Source organism: Strongylocentrotus purpuratus, unplaced genomic scaffold (genome assembly GCF_000002235.5).
Source record: "Strongylocentrotus purpuratus isolate Spur 01 unplaced genomic scaffold, Spur_5.0 spur5_scaffold_5, whole genome shotgun sequence".
NCBI classification, from domain to species: Eukaryota; Metazoa; Echinodermata; class Echinoidea; order Camarodonta; family Strongylocentrotidae; genus Strongylocentrotus; species Strongylocentrotus purpuratus.
In genome coordinates this window covers 34,926,793-34,948,692 of record NW_022145611.1, presented here as the reverse complement: position 1 = coordinate 34,948,692, position 21,900 = coordinate 34,926,793, and the positions used below count along the sequence as shown (strand labels likewise).

The following is a 21,900-nucleotide window of genomic DNA, read 5'->3' as shown; positions in this document are numbered from 1 at the left end:
CTAACATGTTATTATTACCTTTTTATGCTAATTTTTCTCTTAGGTGATGTTCCTTGGTGAAATTTGAGGAGTTTAGATGTGATAGAACCCTCACAGTTTGTCAAGATTCAAGAAATGCTCTTCAGGCAGCTAGCAAAGTGTGTTGCAAGTCCACACTTCCAGGTATGTATGTCTTGATCACTACGGCGGATTCACAATGCACAGTGCCATCTAGTGACACCAGTGTTTAGTCAATTTCATGTGATGTTTTATAGAAAGTCGACGTAAATATTAGCTGCAGCATTGCTATCACCCTAGGAGATGAGGGGATTTAATCTGATTGTTTTGTGAAGAAGTTTGAATGGCTTTCTTCTTTAAGAGTGTTATTACCCTACTCATGACCTTTGGTTTAATTTTGGCAACTTCTTGGCCAAACTGACTATTTATATCACCTTTGGTCAGATGTAATTTTTGTCAATCATTATTATCAGGAAAGGAGATTTGTTTGGCCTTATTTTCTATTTACAAAAATGTGCCTGATGCTAGAAAAGTGGTCAAATTGACCCCCATCAACATATTCTAGTTCGTAGAAAATTCCTGTGGAAACATCTAACTAAAGCAAATGATTCTGCAATTCTAAAATTGTTAACTAGTCTTTATAGAAATTATTGAGATTCCCTGTCATCCACTACTATTCTAATGATATAGATGCCTCTGTTTTTCGTCCCTTTACTCAATTTTCCTGGAATGAAACGTTGTCTATATTTTGAAATTAATGTCAGACTTTTTTAATATAAATTTTCTGAACTTGTCCATTTTTTTCCAGGTTGCAGAACGTGCCCTGTACTTCTGGAATAACGAGTACGTAGTGAGCTTGATAGAGGAGAACATCCAGGCTATCATGCCCATTATGTTCACCAATCTCTACAGGATATCCAAGACCACTGGAATCAGTTAGTCCACTAACACTTACCTCTCCTACCCTAATCAGTATTTAATCCCCAATTAATCCTGCATTCCCTCCAAGAATATGCGTGAGAGGACACTCTACAAAGCACTTGCTGGATTAGTTGATGGTAAGAGACGAAGCATAGTGAAAAGTTCATTCGCGTACCTAACTACACTGAGTACTTAAAGGTAGATAATACAATGTCACTAATATCACTTCTTATCTAATCACCACTATTACTTCTTGACCTAATGATCAATAGTAACACAATCCATTTCGGGTATTTAAATGTTCTCTTAGATTGTTATGTGATTTTTGAATTAGTCACTGTGACTGAATAGCAAGCATTTTGAGGTATAAGGACAGAACAGGAAAGAACTCTTGCACTAGCAGGATGCACATTAATCCTAATGCATCATCAGGGATCATTATCATTTGTATAGACAATCCAATGCATGGTCATAAGCCATTCAACAGCTCTATTACATAATTCTAATTACAGGAAAAAAAGCTCAGTGTTATTTTAGATATGTCTAGAAATTACCATGAAGCAGGTAATACAAAGCTGTATATTTTGATGTTAGAATAACTTGAATAACTTAAATAATGTGGAGAAAATTCATGGATAGTTAATAAGTGTGTTCTAAAAGCCATGCAATTTGAATATCTAGCTTTAAATAATACCTTTTTTTACATTTTATGGGATGGGATCATTCGTAATCCATCCCCATTTATTTTTCTTGTAAACCTGTAATCTGAGCATTGACATTGCTTCCAACTACCATTCTATATGTATATTACACAGTTCATTGTGTATGTGATATCTTCATACATGACCTTCCTTGAACCTAAGGTATTTGTTAATGGAAGCATGATGAACTATCAATGTCTTCAAATATCATGGTGTCAGTTGAAAGAGGTTTTTCTTGCTGTTAGTAGATTGCAACATTTGTTAAGAATTTATTTCTTCAGTAATATACATCGAGGCTTTCTAGTTGCATATCAGTTCCATTGTAGGAGTGCCCACCCCCCTTCTCTCTCTCTCTCTCTGAACTATACAGATTTAAATAATATTGTACTTAATTCAATGACCTGTAATTTGCATTTGCTGTGGACAACCAGCAATTATGATGGGAAAAGCAATTGTGGTTTGAACATTCTCCATGTAAATGCATGTAAATCTACAAAGATAACACATGACTGACATGGAAGGTTTTCTGGCTCTATACTGTATGTACAGTATGTGGGAAATAATTCTTCAGCCACACATGCGCATGGTTCGCTGTAAGATCATGGAAGCACTGTCTAGTGGGTGATAAAATAGAATAAAAGGAAGGTTATTTCACCGTGTAAGCTGTTGATATGGTACAGGTGCAATCATTTGTAGAGTTTTGAAAAGTCTTTTATGGATAATTGTAGCTTCTGAAGTTGTGAACTTGTGAAGTTGGGTACTTGAATTCCCTTTCCCCTTTTTCTACTGGCAAAGGAGGAGACTTTGTCCATAAAAATGGATTTAAGATTAAATTTATCTGTTCATCAGTTCATAGGGTGTCCTAGTAAAGGAAGTTGATTGCACATTTTGAGTATTTTGTGTTGATGTCTACATTTCCAACTCTAATCTCTTTCTCTGCTCAGAACTATTGTTGCCTTGGTCTACAATGTACTCAGGACACTGATGGAGATGAATAGCAAGCTATTTGATGAACTCACTACCAGCTATAAGGCAGATAGACAAAAGTAAGTTAATTATCAAATTCAAGTTTGTGGATGACTGTGGTTCTACAACTCGTGCTCTGGCGAAAATCATCCAGTGGTCAATTTTGTACCCTGACCAATCCCTAAATTCCACCCTGGACCACATATCATACTAACCTGACCCCAGATTACAACCTTCAGCCAAACTCTCCATCTTTGATAAAATAAGCTTTGAGTAAATGCTGCAGGAGAAAACGACTGATCGTCATAATTATATATGACATAATCTAGGACTGTTCTGTTAAATTCCCTGCCAAGTACACGTTAAGGAAACATGATAGAGAGAGCTCTAGATATCTCCACATGTTATTGCTTCATGTTTTTCCATTTTTATGCACTTCTAGTGTAGAATATAACCCCATTTTTATGCCTCCGCCACCGAAGGTGGTGCCGGAGGCATCATGTTTTCGGGTTGTCCGTCCGTACGTCCGTCCGTCCCGTACGTCCGTCCGAGTTTGCGATGGTATGCTTGTGTGTTTAGTTTTACGTATGAGATATCCTTGTGTGTCACTTTAGACTTGTGTGTCTAGCCACACAAGAAAACTATCATATTCAGTGTCTAAGATGTCTGACATGTCATTTCTAATCAACTAAGATTTAGTCACACAAGAAAAAAATTTCCCCAAAAAAGGCCCAAAATAAATGTCCAAATTTTAGAGAGGGGTTGTGTCCAAGTAGCCAAACGGAATAGTGCCATCTACAGTTGACATCCAGGTAGCTAGGTACTATGCGCATCTACAGTACTTGTGTGTGTGTGTGTGTGTGTGACTTGTTAGTGTGTAGTATTTGTAAGCAAAGTAGTAGGCAGTGTATGGCTCTGTGTATGTGTGTGTCATGGGTGGATGGTTTTTGTGTGTGCAGTGTATATAATACATGTAATGTTTTTTTTATGCCACACAAGCCTTAATTTTCTTGAATCGGACAGGGGTAGACAATAATGTCGTTCTGCCACACTAGCCTTAATTTTCATGACTTGGACAGAGGTATATAATACATGTAATGTCTTTCTGCCACACAAGCCCTAATTTTCTTGACTTGGACAGGGGAAGATAATAATGTCTTTCTGACACACAATCCTTAATTTTCTTGACTTGGACTGGGGTAGATAATAATGTCTTTCTGCCACACAAGCCTCTATTTTCTTGACTTGGACAGGGGTAGACAATAATGTCTTTCTGCCACACAAGCCTTAATTTTCATGACTTGGACTGGGGTAGATAATAATGTGTTTTAGCCACACAAGCCCTAATTTTCTTGACTTGGACAGGGGTAGACAATAATGTGTTTTCTGCCACACAAGCCTTTATTTTCTTGACTTGGACAGGGGTAGACATAATGTTCGTTCTGCCACACAAGCCTTAATTTTCATGACTTGGACAGAGGTATAATACATGTAATGTCTTTCTGCCACACATGCCTTAATTTTCTTGACTTGGACAGGGGAAGATAATAATGTCTTTCTGACACACAAGCCTTAATTTTCTTGACTTGGACTGGAGTAGATAATAATGTCTTTCTGCCACACAAGCCTTAATTTTCATGACTTGGACAGAGGTATATAATACATGTAATGTCTTTCTGCCACACAAGCCCATTATTTTCTTGACTTGGACTGGGGTAGATAATAATGCCTTTCTGCCACACAAGCCCTAATTTTCTTGACTTGGACAGTGGTACAGGTATATAATACATGTAATGTTTTTATGCCACACAAGCCTTAATTTTCTTGACTTGGACTGGGGTAGACAATAATGTTTTTCTGCCACACAAGCCTTAATTTTCTTGACTTGGACTGAGGTAGATGACAATATCTTTCTGACACACAAGCCTTAATTTTCATGACTTGGACAGAGGTAGACAATAATGTCTTTCTGCCACACAAGCCTTAATTTTCTTGACTTGGACTGGGGTAGATGACAATATCTTTCTGACACACAAGCCTTAATTTTCATGACTTGGACAGAGGTATATAATACATGTAATGTTTTTTTTATGCCACACAAGCCCTAATTTTCTGGACTTGGACAGGGTAGACAATAATGTCTTTTTGCCACACAAGCCTTAATTTTCTTGACTTGGACAGGGGTAGATAATAATGTCTTTCTGTCACACAAGCCTTAATTTTATTGACTTGGACTGGGGTAGATGACAATATCTTTCTAGCAACACAAGCCTTAATTTTCTTGACTTGGACTGGGGTAGACAATAATGTCTTTCTGCCACACAAGCCCTAATTTTCTTGACTTGGACAGTGGTACAGGTATATAAAACATGTAATGTTTTTATGCCACACAAGCCTTAATTTTCTTGACTTGGACTGGGGTAGACAATAATGTCTTTCTGCCACACAAGCCTTAATTTTCTTGACTTGGACTGGGGTAGATAATAATGTCTTTCTGCCACACAAGCCTTAAATTTCATGACTTGGACAGGGGTAGACAATAATGTCTTTCTGCCACACAAGCCTTAATTTTCTTGACTTGGACTGGGGTAGATGACAATATCTTTCTGACACACAAGCCTTAATTTTCATGACTTGGACAGAGGTAGACAATAATGTCTTTCTGCCACACAAGCCTTAATTTTCTTGACTTGGACTGGGTGAATGACAATATCTTTCTGACACACAAGCCTTAATTTTCATGACTTGGACAGAGGTATATAATACATGTAATGTTTTTTTTATGCCACACAAGCGCTAATTTTGTTGACTTGGACTGGGGTAGATGACAATATCTTTCTGCCACACGAGCCCTAATTTTCTTGACTTGGACAGGGGTAGACAATAATGTCTTTCTGCCACACAAGCCCTAATTTTGTTGACTTGGACAGGGGAAGATAATAATGTCTTTCTGCCACACAAGCCTTAATTTTCTTGACTTGGACGGGGGTAGATAATAATGCCTTTCTGCCACACAAGCCTTAATTTTCTTGACTTGGACAGGGGTAGATAATAATGTCTTTCTGCCACACAAGCCTTAATTTTCATGACTTGGACAGAGGTATATAATACATGTAATGTTTTTTTTTATGCCACATAAGCCTTAATTTTCTTGACTTGGACAGGGGTAGATAATAATGTCTTTTTGGCACACAAGCCTTAATTGTCTTGACTGGGACAATTAGGGTAGATGATGATTATGATGTATTCTTTTTGCACATAAAGTTTACTTTTTGTGACTTTGACAGGTCTAGATGATTTGGTATCATCCTGCTACACAAGCCTTAAAGGTAATACAAAGTTTTGGTATGGGGTCGTGAATTTGGTTCAAATGAACATATTGGAAGCATATGCGATCCTACAATATTCACTGATCGTTGTCGCGGTCGAAATCGACTCTAAAGTTATGAAATTATAAATAATAAACACTTTATGTTGTATAGCTCCCTCTCAAGGTCAAGATATTAATTAAGCTATAAAACAATGTTTCTTGACTAAAATCGACCGATAAGCTATTCCCGTTCGGAAATTATATACCACAACTACATATGGTCGCATCTACCATTGTACGGCCGTAGGAGCTATTTGAAATTTATTAAAATTTACCGGGAGCACTGGTAAATCTTAATATTAAATTTTTCTTGAAAGCAGAAGTGTTTTAAGGGTTAAAATTACTAGTGCTTTTAATACATCCACATCCACAGGGGCATCCAAATATATCAAAATTGTAAAGATTCACTATCCACCCATTTTTCAAAATTTCCCAAAACTTCATGACTTTGACAGGCATGGATTATTATACAAATAATGAATGGTTATGAGTTCAATAGTACAAATATTTTCATGAGTTGAATAGAATTAATGTTAATCTTTCAACAAATGAAAATATTCGCACTATTAAACGAATGAAAAACATTCATTATTTGTTTTATACTGTACAACATCAAAGAAGATCTAATAGAACGTTAATCAACAAATTATGCTTTACTCCTTATATTAAAGATAAATTAAAGTTGGAGTCAAGTGAGCCTTCTCGATTACATTCAGATTGCCTTCGTGTCAGATACACGCGCATACACGGGATACGCGCAGGGCAGAGAGGTACGCAGTCTGCATATAACCAAAAATGCACGCCAACAAGGTTTGGATTGAAAGGCCCTTGCCTCCCCCCTCCCCTCAGCAAAAAAGAGAAAGGGAAAGAAAATAAAGAGGAAGAAGAAAAACAAGGGGGAAAAGATACGTTTTTGCTCCCCTCTCACCCCCACCCCCCTCCAAAACGAGAACAAGCGCCAGATACGCCACTGGACACCACAGGCATACTCAGTGGCGGATCCAGGGGGCCGAAACGGCCGCGGCCCCCCCCCCCCCTATTGGCGGTGCAAAAAAAAGGAAAAAGAGGAAAAAAGAAGAGAGAAAAAAAGGAGAAGCATAAGAAAGGAGAAGAAAAAGAAAATAGAAGAAAAGAGACAAGAAGAAGAGAAAAGAAACACAGAGAGAGGGAAAAGAAAGCCCCCCCCCCCTTTCTCCCTCCCACTCCGGGGTCGGAAGGACAGAACTCGTGTTCCCAAAATCTCCTGTAAAGGAGTACTTTTCACCCAACAAAGTCCGACCCGTAATACACAAAAATCCGGCCCGTACTGACTTTACACACCGGAGATAGAGGGGTGCTTTCAAACAGAGGGAAATACGTACGCGTACCCTAGATAACACTGAGTGGGGGGGGGGGGGGGGGGGGGGGAGAGTCGGGTGAGAAAGATGGAAAGACAAGGAAATGGCGCTTAGTGACAGTAACTTTCGAGCCACGGAATCAAAGTTAAACGTTAAAACTGCCCCTGCGCTGTAAAGTCAATTTTGTAATTAACGGTAGGGGGGCCGCTTCACAACTCTTATTTTGCTCTTCATTTGGCCTCAGCTCATATAAACTCGCTTGAGCTTGTATTTGAGCTCATTTTGGTAGTAATCATGGACACGGGCGGTGATCCTGGGCCCGATAGGAGGACACGTCCGCCAGGAAATTTAGAATATAGCTAGAAAGATATATAGCGGAAAGAACTTACAAATTGGGCTTAGGGATTTCCTAGAGTGCATAATGTCAGCATTCAACATTGCAAAATCTCACTTGGTCGCTACGCCCCCTCACCCAATAACACAAAACTATGATATGACACTCGGCCCACGCTCCCGGCCGTGATTTATCCATGGTTGTTGCAATAATTGTTGTTCTTTACTATTTCTACTAACATTATTGTGTGCTATCACAATCATAATTGTTTCATTTTCCCTTTAAAGCAGGCGCGTAGCCAGAGTCTAGAATGGAACAACGAATCGTCTTCTTTCTCTAATAATTTCATTAAGCTATGAAAGGTCAAAGCTTACGCGCTTTGCGCAAGAGGGGGGGGGGTGGGAACTGAATTCAGACAAGGATTAATAATCGAGAATGGTACAACAAATCCTCTTCTTTCTCTAATAATTTAATGAAACATCAAAGCTTCCACGTTTCGCGCGGGAGGGGGGAAACTGAATTCAGACAAGGATTAAGAGTCGAGAATGGAACAACGAATCATATTCTTTCTCTAATAATTGCATTAAACAATGAAATGTCAAAGCTTCCGCGCTTTGCGCCGGAGGGGGAGGGGGAACCAAATTCAGACAAGGAAAAAGGGTCGAGAATGGTACAATGAATCGTCTTCTTTCTCTAATAATTTAATGAAATTATGAAAGGTCAGAGCTTACGCGCTTTGCGCAGGAGGGGGGGGGAACTCAATTCAAACAAGAAATATGAGTCGAGAATGATACAACAAATCGTCACTTTCACAAAATACATATTATGCTCATATTTTTGCTCGCTCATTTCGCTCACTAGCCGAATTGTGAACTAGAAAATTACCTTTTCGGGCAAGAGGCTTCAGCCCCCCCCCCCCCCCCCCCCCCCCCCCCCGATGAAAATGTCAAAAAAATGTGTAACTTAAAAACGGGGAATGTTGATATCGGACAAGAGAAATTTCCAAGATCGGTTGAACTTTTTTAGACCCCCCTTTTTGTTTACCTCGATCGATTACATGTATGTGCCCTCCCAAACATCAAACTCTGGCTACGTGCCTGTACAGGACGCCATAGCTGTGGGGATGGCCTCCATCCAATATTTCCCTTTGTTATTATTATGAATAGCGACCCTCTTCTCGTTTTATGAACGGCGACCCTCATTTTGTTTTATGAATAGCGACCCTCATTTCGTATTATGAATAGCGACCCTCTACTTCTATTATGAATAGCAACCCTCTTCTTCTATTATGAAAAGCGACCCTCTACTTCTATTATGAATAGCGACCCTCTACTCCTATTATGAATAGCGACCCTCTACTCCTATTATGAATAGCGACCCTCTACTCCTATTATGAAAAGCGACCCTCTACTCCTATTATGAATAGCGACCCTCTACTCCTATTATGAATAGCGATCCTCTACTCCTATTATGAATATCGACCCTCTTCTTCTATTATGAATAGCGACCCTCTACTCCGGAATATCGACCCTCTTCTTCTATTATGAATAGCGACCCTCTACTTCTATTATGAATAGCGACCCTCCACTCCTGTTATGAAAAGCGACCCTCTACTCCTATTATGAAAAGCGACCCTCATCTTCTATTATGAATAGCGACCCTCTTCTTCTATTATGAATAGCGACCCTCTACTCCTATTATGAATAGCGACCCTCTTCTTCTATTATGAAGAGCGACCCTCTTCTTCTATTATGAATAGCGACCCTCTACTCCTATTATAAATAGCGACCCTCTTCATCGATTATGAATAATGACCCTTATGAATAGCAACCCTCATTTTGCATTATGAATAGCGACCCTCATTTCGTATTATGAATAGCGACCCTCATTTCGTATTATAAATAGCGACCCTCTTTCTGTGTTATGAATACCGACCCTTTTGTAATATTATGAATAGGGACCCTCATGAATAACGAACCCGATTTTGTATTATGAATAGCGACCCTCTTCTAATATTATGAATACCGACCCTCTTCTTTCATTATGAATAGCGGTCCTTATGAATAATGACCCTTATGAATAATGACCCTTTTCTCCAATTATGAAAAGCGGACCTTATGAATAGCGGTCCTTATGAATAGCGACATTGACCCTGCAGTACAGTGGTCTGAAATCAGATTATTAATTACTGGCTCTATAGCTCTTAAAGAGAAGGTTGAGTTCTGGGAAGAGGTGAAAAATAATTTGTGAGCGTTATCATTCCTATTATGCAAGTGTGGAAGAACATCAGATAAGACATGTTCCCTTAAAAAGCATGGCTCTTCAAATGCCTTCATATTCTAAATATGTCATGTAACATCGTAAAACTCGGGGGAATAGCCTTTTTACGCCACGTGGTTGTGTAGTCCCATATACATCTTTCTGTGTACAGTGTTTGTAACTTTACCAAGACTTGGCCAAATTTCTTATCATTTTGATGATTCCAGAACCTTGCAATACACACAAATTCTTATATGCTAGATGATCAACCTTTTCTGGTCGATTCCACACCGTTTCTTTCACAATGCAATCGCAAAACCAGAACTCAACTTCATCTTTTAGTTGATTAAACTACTAATAGTCGTTATTTTCCCACTTAAAGACATTTTCAAGCTCCCTTTTTTTTTCGGAAAGTTCTAAATTAATATTGTCTTTCAAATGCTGTTGGAATTTAACCTTTTCATTTTTGGGGCCTGCAAATGGACATAGTACCTTTAAAGTTCCAGATATGTGTAAAACGTATTCCATTAGCAAATAATGAAATACTCAACTTTGCCTCTGAAGAAATAAAAATTCTTCATAGTTACGTGACATATTCTTTTTGTCAATACTCCTCTTTGAAAATCCATCGGCAAAGTGATTTTGAGAATTTTAATGGATATCTGCATTTAAAGTGAATTTTGATGTGGAATTGGGAAATCTTAATGAATTTTGATATTTGGAATCTCAAAGTTTGTGAATTTCAAAGTTTAAATTCATCCAATGTACAGAAAGCCAGTGCTGTAATGTTTTTCTGCCACACAAGCCTTAATTTTCATGACTTGGACAGAGGTATATAATACATGTAATGTCTTTCTGCCACACAAGCCCTCATTTTCTTGACTTGGACAGGGGTAGACAATAATGTCTTACTGCCACACAAGCCTTAATTTTCATGACTTGGACAGAGGTATATAATACATGTAATGTCTTTCTGCCACACAAGCCCTCATTTTCTTGACTTGGACAGGGGTAGACAATAATGTCTTACTGCCACACAAGCCTTAATTTTCATGACTTGGACAGAGGTATATAATACATGTAATGTCTTTCTGCCACACAAGCCTTAATTTTCTTGACTTGGACAGGGGTATATAATACATGTAATGTTTTTCTGCCACACAAGCCTTAATTTTCTTGACTTGGACAGGGGTATATAATACATGTTATGTCTTTCTGCCACACAAGCCTTAATTTTCATAACTTGGACAGAGGTATATAATACATGTAATGTTTTTTTTATGCCACAGAACTGGCTTTCTGTACTGGCTTTCTGTACATTGGATGAATTTAAACTTTGAAATTCACAAACTTTGAGATTCCAAATATCAAAATTCATTAAGATTTCCCAATTCCACATCAAAATTCACTTTAAATGCAGACATGTAATTTTTTTTTTTTTTCCACAGAAGCCTTAATTTTCTTGACTTGGACAGAGGTATATAATACATGTAATGTCTTTCTGCCACACAAGCCTTAATTTTCATTACTTGGACAGAGGTATATAATACATGTAATGTCTTTCTGCCATACAAGCCCTCGTTTTCTTGACTTGGACAGGGGTAGACAATAATGTCTTACTGCCACACAAGCCTTAATATCCATGACTTGGACAGAGGTATATAATACATGTAATGTCTTTCTGCCACACAAGCCCTAATTTTCTTGACTTGGACAGGGGTAGACAATAATGTCTTACTGCCACACAAGCCTTAATTTTCATGACTTGGACAGAGGTATATAATACATGTAATGTTTTTCTGCCACACAAGCCTTAATTTTCTTGACTTGGACAGGGGTATATAATACATGTAATGTCTTACTGCCACACAAGCCTTAATATCCATGACTTGGACAGGGGTATATAATACATGTAATGTCTTTCTGCCACAAGCCTTAATTTTCTTGACTTGGACAGGGGTATATAATACATGTAATGTCTTACTGCCACACAAGTCTTAATTTTCATGACTTGGACAGAGGTATATAATACATGTAATGTTTTTCTGCCACACAAGCCTTACTTTTCTTGACTTGGACAGGGGTAGACAATAATGTCTTACTGCCACACAAGCCTTAATTTTCATGACTTGGACAGAGGTATATAATACATGTAATGTTTTTCTGCCACACAAGCCTTAATTTTCTTGACTTGGACAGGGGTAGACAATAATGTCTTACTGCCACACAAGCCTTAATTTTCTTGACTTGGACAGGGGTATATAATACATGTAATGTCTTTCTGCCACACAAGCCTTAATTTTCATGACTTGGACAGAGGTATATAATACATGTAATGTTTTTTTTCTGCCACACAAGCCTTAATTTTCTTGACTTGGACAGGGGTAAATAATCTTTCTGCCATGACAAGCTCCTTGGCTTTTCATTGGTTCCTCCACAGCATTGGAATATTATTGCATTACCTGTATTATATGTGTGTGATGTTTCTATTCAATGAGGAAAAAAGATAAATCAATTTTTTGGTCATTCAAAAGTCACAAATAAATAGTTGTATACCTTTTGGACATCAAGTTTTTTAGGCACACAAGCCTTAATTTTCTTGTCTTGGACAGGGTAGCTGATCGTCTTTTCTGCCACACAAGCCTCAATTTTCACGACTTAGGCGGGTAAATGATGTGTTTTTGCGGGACACAAGCCTTAATTTTCCTGACTTGGATAGAGGTAGACAATAATGTCTTTTGGGCATACAAGCCTTAATTTTAATTTTAAAAACCAGTCTCAACACATATTGTATTAAAAAACACACTAGATGCATTTTCATTTAATTTTAGACAAACACACAAGAAGTTGGGAATTAAGACACACAAGTAGTCTTTAGAAGGAAAAAATGAAAAGACACACAAGATACCCCTTTTTTTCAGACACACAAGACAAAAATCTCACAAGCATACTGTCGTGAGTAGTACCGTCCGTCCGTCCGTCCGTCCGTCCGTCCGTCCGTCCGTACGTCCGTCCCGTTTGACCGTTATCACAATATCTCAAGAACCATTTAAGATTTAAACTTAAGACTCGGGAATAGTATTTATCACCATAGGAAGACGATCTGATTAGATTTTGGAGTACGTAGGTCAAAGGTCACAGGTCACAGAGGTCAACTTATGAAATTCCTTGTATTGAGTTTGTTAGCGCGATATCTCAAGAACCATTTGAGATTTAAACTTCAAACTTAAGGATAGTATGTATCACCATAGGAAGACGATCTGATTAGATTTTGGAGCACGTATGTCAAAGGTCAAGGGTCACAGAGGTCAACTTATGAAATTCCATACATTGAGATTGTTATCATGATATCTCAAGAACCACTGGAGATTTAAACTTCAAACTTAGTGATAGTGTGTATCACTATAGGAAAACAATCTGATTAGATTTTGGAGCACGTAGGTCAAAGGTCAAGGGTCACAGAGGTCAACTTATGAAATTCCATACATTGAGATTGTTATCATGATATCTCAAGAACCACTGGAGATGTAAAAACTTCAAACTTAATGATAGTGTGTATCACCATAGGAAGACAATCTGATTAGATTTTGGAGCACGTAGGTCAAAGGTCAAAGGCCACAGCGCACATTATGAATGCAAAAACAGCTTGTGATCGCGTTATCTCAAGAACCGATTGATGGATTCATGCCAAAATTAGGTCATGTTTGTTACTTGCAGAGCCAATGAACTGAGTAGATTCTTGGTTCATAAGGTCAAAGGTCAAAGGTCATGGGCCCATTATGTATGCAAAAATAGCTTGTGAATGCATTCTCATTAGAACTGACAGATGGATTACTATTTAACTCAGAACATCTTGCAGAGCCAATGAACTGAGTAGATTTTATGGTCATGAGGTCAAAGATCAAAGGGTCATATATGTATATGAGAAATTGCTTGTAATCACAATATTCTGAGAACCTGTCAATGGATTACCATTGAACGTGAATTCAATTTTTTTTTTCTGTTTTGGTTTGTAAAATTGCTCTATAACGGAGGCATCACTTTCGACTGCGCGCAGTCGAATTCCATCTAGTTTTTTATGAAATTCATGTATTTTCAAGTAATCACAGTGTTTTTGTTTTTTAATGTTTTTTGTCAGTTTTGAGTCACATCAGATTTGCTTTCATGCAGATATAATAAAAATAATAACAATTGTAAAATCAAAAGTTTGAACTTATAAATATAAACGATGAAAGGGTTATTTGAAAATTAAAGTGACATGTTGATCACCTTTTAATATCTTGTGCCATACAGCAAAAGATTCAAGCTGCCAAATTGGTAGCATTTACACCTAGTGGAGAGTGGCTAACATGGATTAATGTCCTGCCAAAAGCTCTTTATAGTGCTTTGCTAGGAATCTACCCCATAACCCTTTGATTGAGTTCAAGTGAATGAAAACTATACCACAACACATCCACAGGACCTTGATTTGGTTTTTATTTGACATAGGAAAGTTGATAGTGTCTTCGCAATATACGTTTGCAATTTCAACCATTGATGAGATGAGAGATAATTAATGTTGTTTACAAAAATAGATTATTTGAGTAATTTTGTTTGTATTTTGTGTCTTTTCAGAGAGAAGAAGAAGGAGAAGGAAAGAGATGAACTGTGGAAACGCTTGAGTAAACTGGAAATGAACCATCTAAATAACCAAACCAACAGCAGTTAGACATTATTGACTTGTAGAATGTAGACATGGCAGTGGAGATTTGTTGTGAGGACTTGCCACTGAAATGCCATCAGAGAGTCGGTCTTCTCTTCTCTGTGTTTCCCTCTGGGAATGGAAGACCTGACTGATGGAGGGAGCTTTGATTCCCCCGTTGCTGCATCGGGCGGGCGAAACCACAAAGTTTGGGCCAAAACCGATAGTTTGCTGCTGTTTCAGTGGAAGTGCATGAATGTTGTTCGTTATCTTTATATTTATTTCTTATCCAATCGAGTGTCAATGAACTCACAGTGAGCTAGCCTGGGAGGCTGGCTCCGTAGTAAAGAAGGACAAGTGGAGGAAAGCAGAGATGAAAGCAGAGATGAAAGCAAGTCATACCAATGTGAGACGCATCCTGTTGGGAGGATACCGGTAAAGAGGTTGGAAATATCACAGTCTACATAAAAAAGAAGCTGCTCACTTTCTCTCTCTCCTATACATCTGTTTCCTCAGTTGATTAGCATGAATATCTCTGTCACCTTGCCTCTTTATCACTAGATTACCCTATAGTTTCATGTCTCTTTTATGTGTGTTTGTCGTAGCTGATGTCTACTATAATGAGCGGCAATAGCTCGGTGGGTTTTTTATTTTAAGGAAGAAAACAATGTGTTCTCTTAAAAGACTGATGTGGAACATGTATTTTAAATGGATAATGTACTTAACAAAATGAAAAGTTTCCTGTTTTACCTGTTACATATTTACTCCTATTGGAGACTTCTTTTATATTCCTTCATCTAAAAGCTCTTCTAGAAGTTACACTCTGCATGCTTCTCCCTCCCTGTGGCTTATGGGTATGATTTGAATACAAGAGTACAGTACACTTATCAACAGCTCAGCAGTGAAAAGAGAATATTACGAGGAGAAGCCAAAAATGTCTGTACCTCAAACTAAATTGGCACTAAACCCATGCTCAAAGATTCATCTAATTCATATTTTAATGGCTAGCGAATATAGTTTGTATTATTCCTAAGCTTTATTAATGGGTTTAATTACTTTGTGATTGACTTTGTGATTAATCAGCCATAGACGATCTAGAGTTTACATTGTGTTTGTTTGTACAGATAGACTAAATTATTCTCCAGATTTATAAAATTCTCTCTTTTCTTCACATCATGTCAGTGGTTGTGTTTATTGTGGCTAGGATTTTGAAGCAATTGTTCCAGGAATGATATGCTTGATATTTTTTCTGAAATAAATCTTCTGTTTCCGATTCACAATGTCTATCATTGACATACTACTTGTATAATTTCTGTGCTGGAATATTAGCAGATATGTTACAAGAAAGTAGAAACAATATTGGGTTATTGAAGCATCCAAAGATGATTCTGCTGTACATGAAATGAATGAGGAATAACTTTTAGATATATGACCTATGTTTATGTTCATACATTTGTCTCAAATCTAATTGGAATATAAGTTTTTATTTATTTAACTCAATTTTAAATTGTAAATGGTATTAAGATAATCCTTGAATATCTACATGGATTAATATATAGTAAGACGATTTAAGCTTTTGCTGGTAAATCTCTTCACAATGAATACTCCAGGGAGATAAGATTCTTATGGGAACATGGTCTTTCTTTGCAGATGATCCCTAATGCAGTTCTGACTGTGTTCTGTTTAAACCCATTAGCACCTGGAAAGACACATCAGTGCCATTTACTCTCACATTGAAACAGTACATTGCATACTATATTTTATAGTTTTGAGATATGAAGAAGTTTTCGAGGCAGCACACCATCTTCAATATAAAATCAATCTAACAAGTATATCTTGTGCTGCAGCATATTCACACTTTGGTTGCTTTCTTCACCCCTCTGTGGAACACAATGGCTGTGCAAAATTACCCATTGTGATCTTGATTAGCTCCATGACAACCCTTTTAACATGGGTACGGATTAATCTAACAGTAAAATGATATTGAAGCCGTTGGTATACCTGGGTCCTGTCTTATAAAGAGTAACGATTGATCAAAATCAACCGTAAGTCCTCCAATCAGTGGCAAGTTTGCAGTCTCCTATCTCTTACGTACATAGTTGCGATTGATATCAACTCTTTATAAGACGGGCCCTGCTATCTTACCCCATATATCTATCCCAGTGGAGGCAAAGGGAGATTATTTGTGTGGCAATGGATGGTTTTGGGCAGGTGAGGACCTGTTAGAGAGGATTGGTTCTAGAAAGTGTAGGTGCTCAAAGGTTGTTTGTATCAAAGAGCTACCAATCTATTATTGTCGGGGGGAAGTAGCATGCCAAAGTAGATGTATGATTTCACGTCAAAATATGTACTCATTTCTCCAATGCCAGATACTCACTATGAACCCTTGCTATTAACAATTAGATCACTGTGAAGGTTTCACTTGGAGGGGATAACCTTCACTTTTTACAATCATTTAAAATTAACTCTTTTCAATTTGTCTGTGTTAAAGTGAACATTTAATTTTGTTGTGACAATAATTTTGGTTGTATGCAATGTGAAAGAGCTTTTGCTCTCCCATATTCTTAAAGGGGGAGGGGGGGGGGGGGGGGGAATGACTTTGTATATGTTAAAAAAAGAAGCAACATGTATGATTTCAGTATATTTATACAAAAATCTTTTAAACATGATTAGTAACATTTGTCGTGATAACAGGTTTTCACCTGATTGTGAAGATGTATCAGTTTTCTAAGTTGTAACGATTGTATTCGAGTTAAAAAAGCACTTCAATTCTAAAAGCACCTTAATTTGGTCAGATTATTTTAGTGTACCGATAACAGATGCTAGGGTTTGTAATCAAATATACTGGTGTAGTTGTAGTGGTTTAACGATGGGGTATTCTACTGACACTACGTCAGATTTACGTTTACTGCCATCTGCTGCTCAGAATGTACCGATGTGGTGACAGCCATGTCCCACAATGCATCACCCACAGATTACATGCGTGGTGATGCTTGGGTACAGGAACCGGAAATCGCTGTATGTACGCCTTTACCAAAAGATGGTGTTATTGAAGATACATTACAGCAGTGGCAGCAATGTTTGTAAAATACCCTGCCTTTAATAAAGCCAGTAAATCCCTGTTTGGATATTGTAACAGAATTCAGAAGTATACATTGATGTATTACAGTACTCCAAAGTGCTGGAGCGATTAGAAATATTTTTAAGTGCCATGAACCAAGATGTGTTTTTATCAACCAAAATATGAAATTAAAGCGTAATTGTTAATACTATGTTTTTTGTTCATTTCCTAATGAATTTGCACTGTTGTGCATAGCATGATTTTCCACTAACTTACAGGTATTTGTCAGATGAGGGTTACCAAGATATGTGTTACAATAGAAGCAGCTTCAGTTACATGTATTTATCTCACCTCCCTCTATTGCCTGTGCATTACACTTTCCCTCTTGAATCTATAAATGAGTAGAGAAGGGAAACAATTCTTTATGGCAATCACACACACTTATGATGATTATAATGGTGTTGACACCTTGGGCTAAGAAGTGGCCCTTTTGATTAAATGAGACCTAACTCCTGACAACAGACCCAACCAAAATTAAACCCCCCCCCCCCCCCTCAAATGGCCAAGAATTGATCGGTGTGGATACTCTTTGTGGAGTCGATCTGGCTGTGGGGAAAAGAATTGCAAATGTATAAGGTGCAAATGATTCAGTGACATGTCGTCTTTGTTTAAATTTTCAAATGAAATGACGAGACATGTTGCACCTTTCACGAGCTAACCAGTCCTATAACGGTGATCTTCCTCATTGAGAGACATTATTATCTGACTTGGTTGCTGTTGTGTTTTTTTTTTCTTTTCAAATGCAAAGACTTTTTGGGGCTCCATATCTGATCACTGTATAATTGTATTACTTGATTGGTTTCCAGTTGGATTACCACTTCTATTAGGTTAACCTGTAACTATTTTAAGGTTTAAAGAGAGAGAGCTGGATCTAGTTGTAATTAAGAATCTGAATAGAAGCTTTCCCTTTCTCCATTACTATAGATATTAGACTATTGCACAGGATTTTTACCTTCATATAGATTCATGAAAGTGATGAAATCAAGGTAGAAATGGTACAAAATGTCACTGCCTCTGCACTGTAATGCAGCTTAAGAAACCCAAGATTTGTTACTGTTGATTGTAATGATTTAAGTTCAGGATTTGAACCAACAGGGAGAATTAATATGTATTCATATATTACATTATGTTATATTAGTTGCATTTGTTAGATTGACCAGTAAATGTGTATGTATATATAAGCTGAATATGTACATATATATATTCAGTTTGATGCAACTAATAACAAACTTTTCTTATTTGCCATGCTTGGTTGTATTTATGAATAGCATGAAATTGAACAGCATACTAAACTCAATGATCTAAAATCATGAAAATAATGAGAAGAGTATGACTCGTGCATACACTGCTTCTGTAACATTGTTGATTTCTGACTCTCAATCTCTCTCTCTCTCTCTCTTTCTCTCTCTCTGCCTCTCTCTGCCTCTCTCTGCCTCTCTCTCTCTCTTACAAAAACTGCTTGTCTCGCCCCTCCCCTGTGAACTTCATAACAGTAAAGGTGGAGGCACATTTCAATCATTCTTTACAATAGTCTGAAGCTAAGAAAATACATTTGTGTTCTCTCTCTCTCTCATGTATTTGTTTCATTTAGTTGGTTTATAGGAATGTTAAGAGGTAGCCCTTGCTTTTTCATGTGCATGCAAACAGCTTTCAAATTACATATTCTGTATTTACCACTGACATGTTGAACTTCTGGTCCTGATTATGCGAGATATTTTGCAGAAGATTTATGTATAAGAAAGTATTTTAGTAACATGAAAGGTTTCAAAGAGCAACACATATTTTTCTTTTACCTGGCGTCTGGTGAGCTGCCAAAATAATTAAGCAGGTGTAACAGCACACATACGTTCTCCACATGTAATGCTTTTCTAGAAAATAATTAACAGTTTTTATATGATATCCATATCCTCATCATCATTTTGACAAATTGATTCACTATTTAGAAGACTGGTTTCTTTAATTTATGTTTATGATTTCTGTTGTGTCAATTTGCCATATGAGTAAGCTGTAGACCTCATTTATTTCTATTGAGCTGATTTGGATTGTATTTAAGAAGTTCACCCATGCTAAACGCTGTGACTGTTTTTAAATACTATCTCTATGAGAAAAAAAAGCTGAATAGTTCACTTCTATCTGTTGTGCAAGGATTTTTTTAAAGAAAGGCCTCCTGTAGACTTGTAACCAACTTTAGCCACATGTTTTGTAGCATGTTCAAATAGCATTTTATGATATGATTTTTTTTTTTTCTGGGGGGGGGGAGGGGGCGTGGGTGCTACTTGTACATGGCACTTTTGACACGATGGTAACTTTTTTTTCTTCTGATTGCGTTTAATTTTCTTAAAATAGAATTATGAAGCCACTTACTCTCTGTTTCTCTTTAGTACAAATAACAATAGCTGTGATGTAGTATCATGTAATGGTCACAATGTATTTAAGCAGTGATCATCCCTGTTGACCATTTTGTACGGTAAACTAAATGATTCATCCAAAAGTAGATGAATAAACTCCATTAGTATCTAGAGGTATAGCACATGTAACCTAGTCAAGTACGAGAGGTGCTTAACACAGCTAAATAATAAGCTATATTGGGCATGTTGCTTACTCTGGTCCCAGTTAATTTCTGTTCATATTTATGTGTGTGTGTGACATGGGAATATGTCTTGTATAAAGAATATTACAAAAAAACAAAGTATTCACTCAAAGATTTTTGCACTTGTGTACAGGTATGGTAAAGCTACGACAGTTAAAGTAGATTGTGATAGCAAGAAGCAATTCCTCTTTTGAAACTATAGTGACTAAATCTCTAGCAATTGTATCAGTATGAATATTTTTGTTTTTCTTGGTTCAAGTTGTACAACTTGTTATATCTGTAAATATAGTGTACATTTTGTCTGTATATTCTACCGAGAGAATATCATAGAGATTAAATATTGCAATTTTCCCAAGCTTTGAGACAACTATTTCTTTAAAAAGGGGGTGTAAGAAAAAAAAATGTTTGTGCAAGACCTCTGCATACTTGAAATGAATTAATGTATTGCGCAGATGTCTCTTCCTTTATTTCTTATGGGAGTATTGATATTATTTTTTGTTTATCCATATGATGATGACATATGGGAATGAGTAAAAACAGAAAATGTTCATGTGATGTCCTGAATTCTTCTTGTTATTTGTAATGCCTAGAATCTGAATGATATGACCGTGATCTTGGTGATTTTGTTGATGATGATGATGCTGATGTTGTTGTTCTTGATGATGTATATTTTCCTGATGTTGATGTACTGTGGATGTTGATGATGATGATGATGATATGATATAACGATTTCTTTGATTTTGATGCTGATCTAATGTTCAGGTGAACATTTCACCAATACCCAAAAGACCCTTTCTGAGATAGTTTCTGGTCTTACTGCCTCTGTTTTTAATTTATTAAATGTAGGCCATTTTTGTCAGGAGGCTATATTGCTTAGATGATGGTCGTTAACAGTGCGATAGTTGAAGCCTAAAGGTACATCCTCTCCAATTGAAAGGGGGAAAATCAGAGAGAGAAAAAAGAGAGTAAGGGTAGGCATGGTGACAAGAAATGATACAAGTATTTCAACACTCTTCCCCTCACTCAATGACCTTGATCATCACATTTCATCTATCAAGTAAGTGTGTTCCCATCCCCACCCCCATGACATCAGCGCCTAGATCTTACTAGACACGCTTCGTTACTGGTCTTGGAAATGGGTAGACTAGTGATGTGTTTTGACAATCAAACCTGGGTTTTTTCTTCCTGCGTTAGATGTCCGTACGTTGTCCCAAAAGACTTTTACACAATATCTTGATTCAATTTTAAAGAATGTAAATATATAAAAAGGAGAAAAATTAGGTAGGCCTGTGTGTGATAATGGTACCACTCAAGAGAAGGGTGTCGAAGACATCAAGGTTAATCAGCATACTTACCGATGTAGCGCCATCACTTCACCTGTTTTTAAAAAAATCGTGAGAAATGATGAATAAAAAGCAAAGAAAGAAGCAAAAAACAAAATAAAAAGGGGGTTCAAACCTGCATTTGATTTAACCACAGACCACCGAATACAATGTCAATTCTTCCTATTCGCCCCCCCCCCCCCCCTCTCTCTCTCTCTCCCTCTCTCTCTCTCTCTCTCTCCCTCTATTTCATTGCACCATTCTCTTGTTATTATTTCTGTATTTTTAACCCTTACACTGC

General features: G+C 37.3%; 1 long non-coding RNA gene across 1 annotated transcript; it reads left to right on the top strand.

The window, feature by feature from the left end:
- The first annotated feature begins 71 nt into the window (after positions 1-71).
- Positions 72-20,832, top strand: LOC115929467. The gene is made up of 4 exons (XR_004066506.1): positions 72-162; positions 806-932; positions 2,564-2,665; positions 14,500-20,832. It is a non-coding gene; the product is annotated as an uncharacterized LOC115929467 (long non-coding RNA).
- Positions 20,833-21,900: the final 1,068 nt, after the last annotated feature.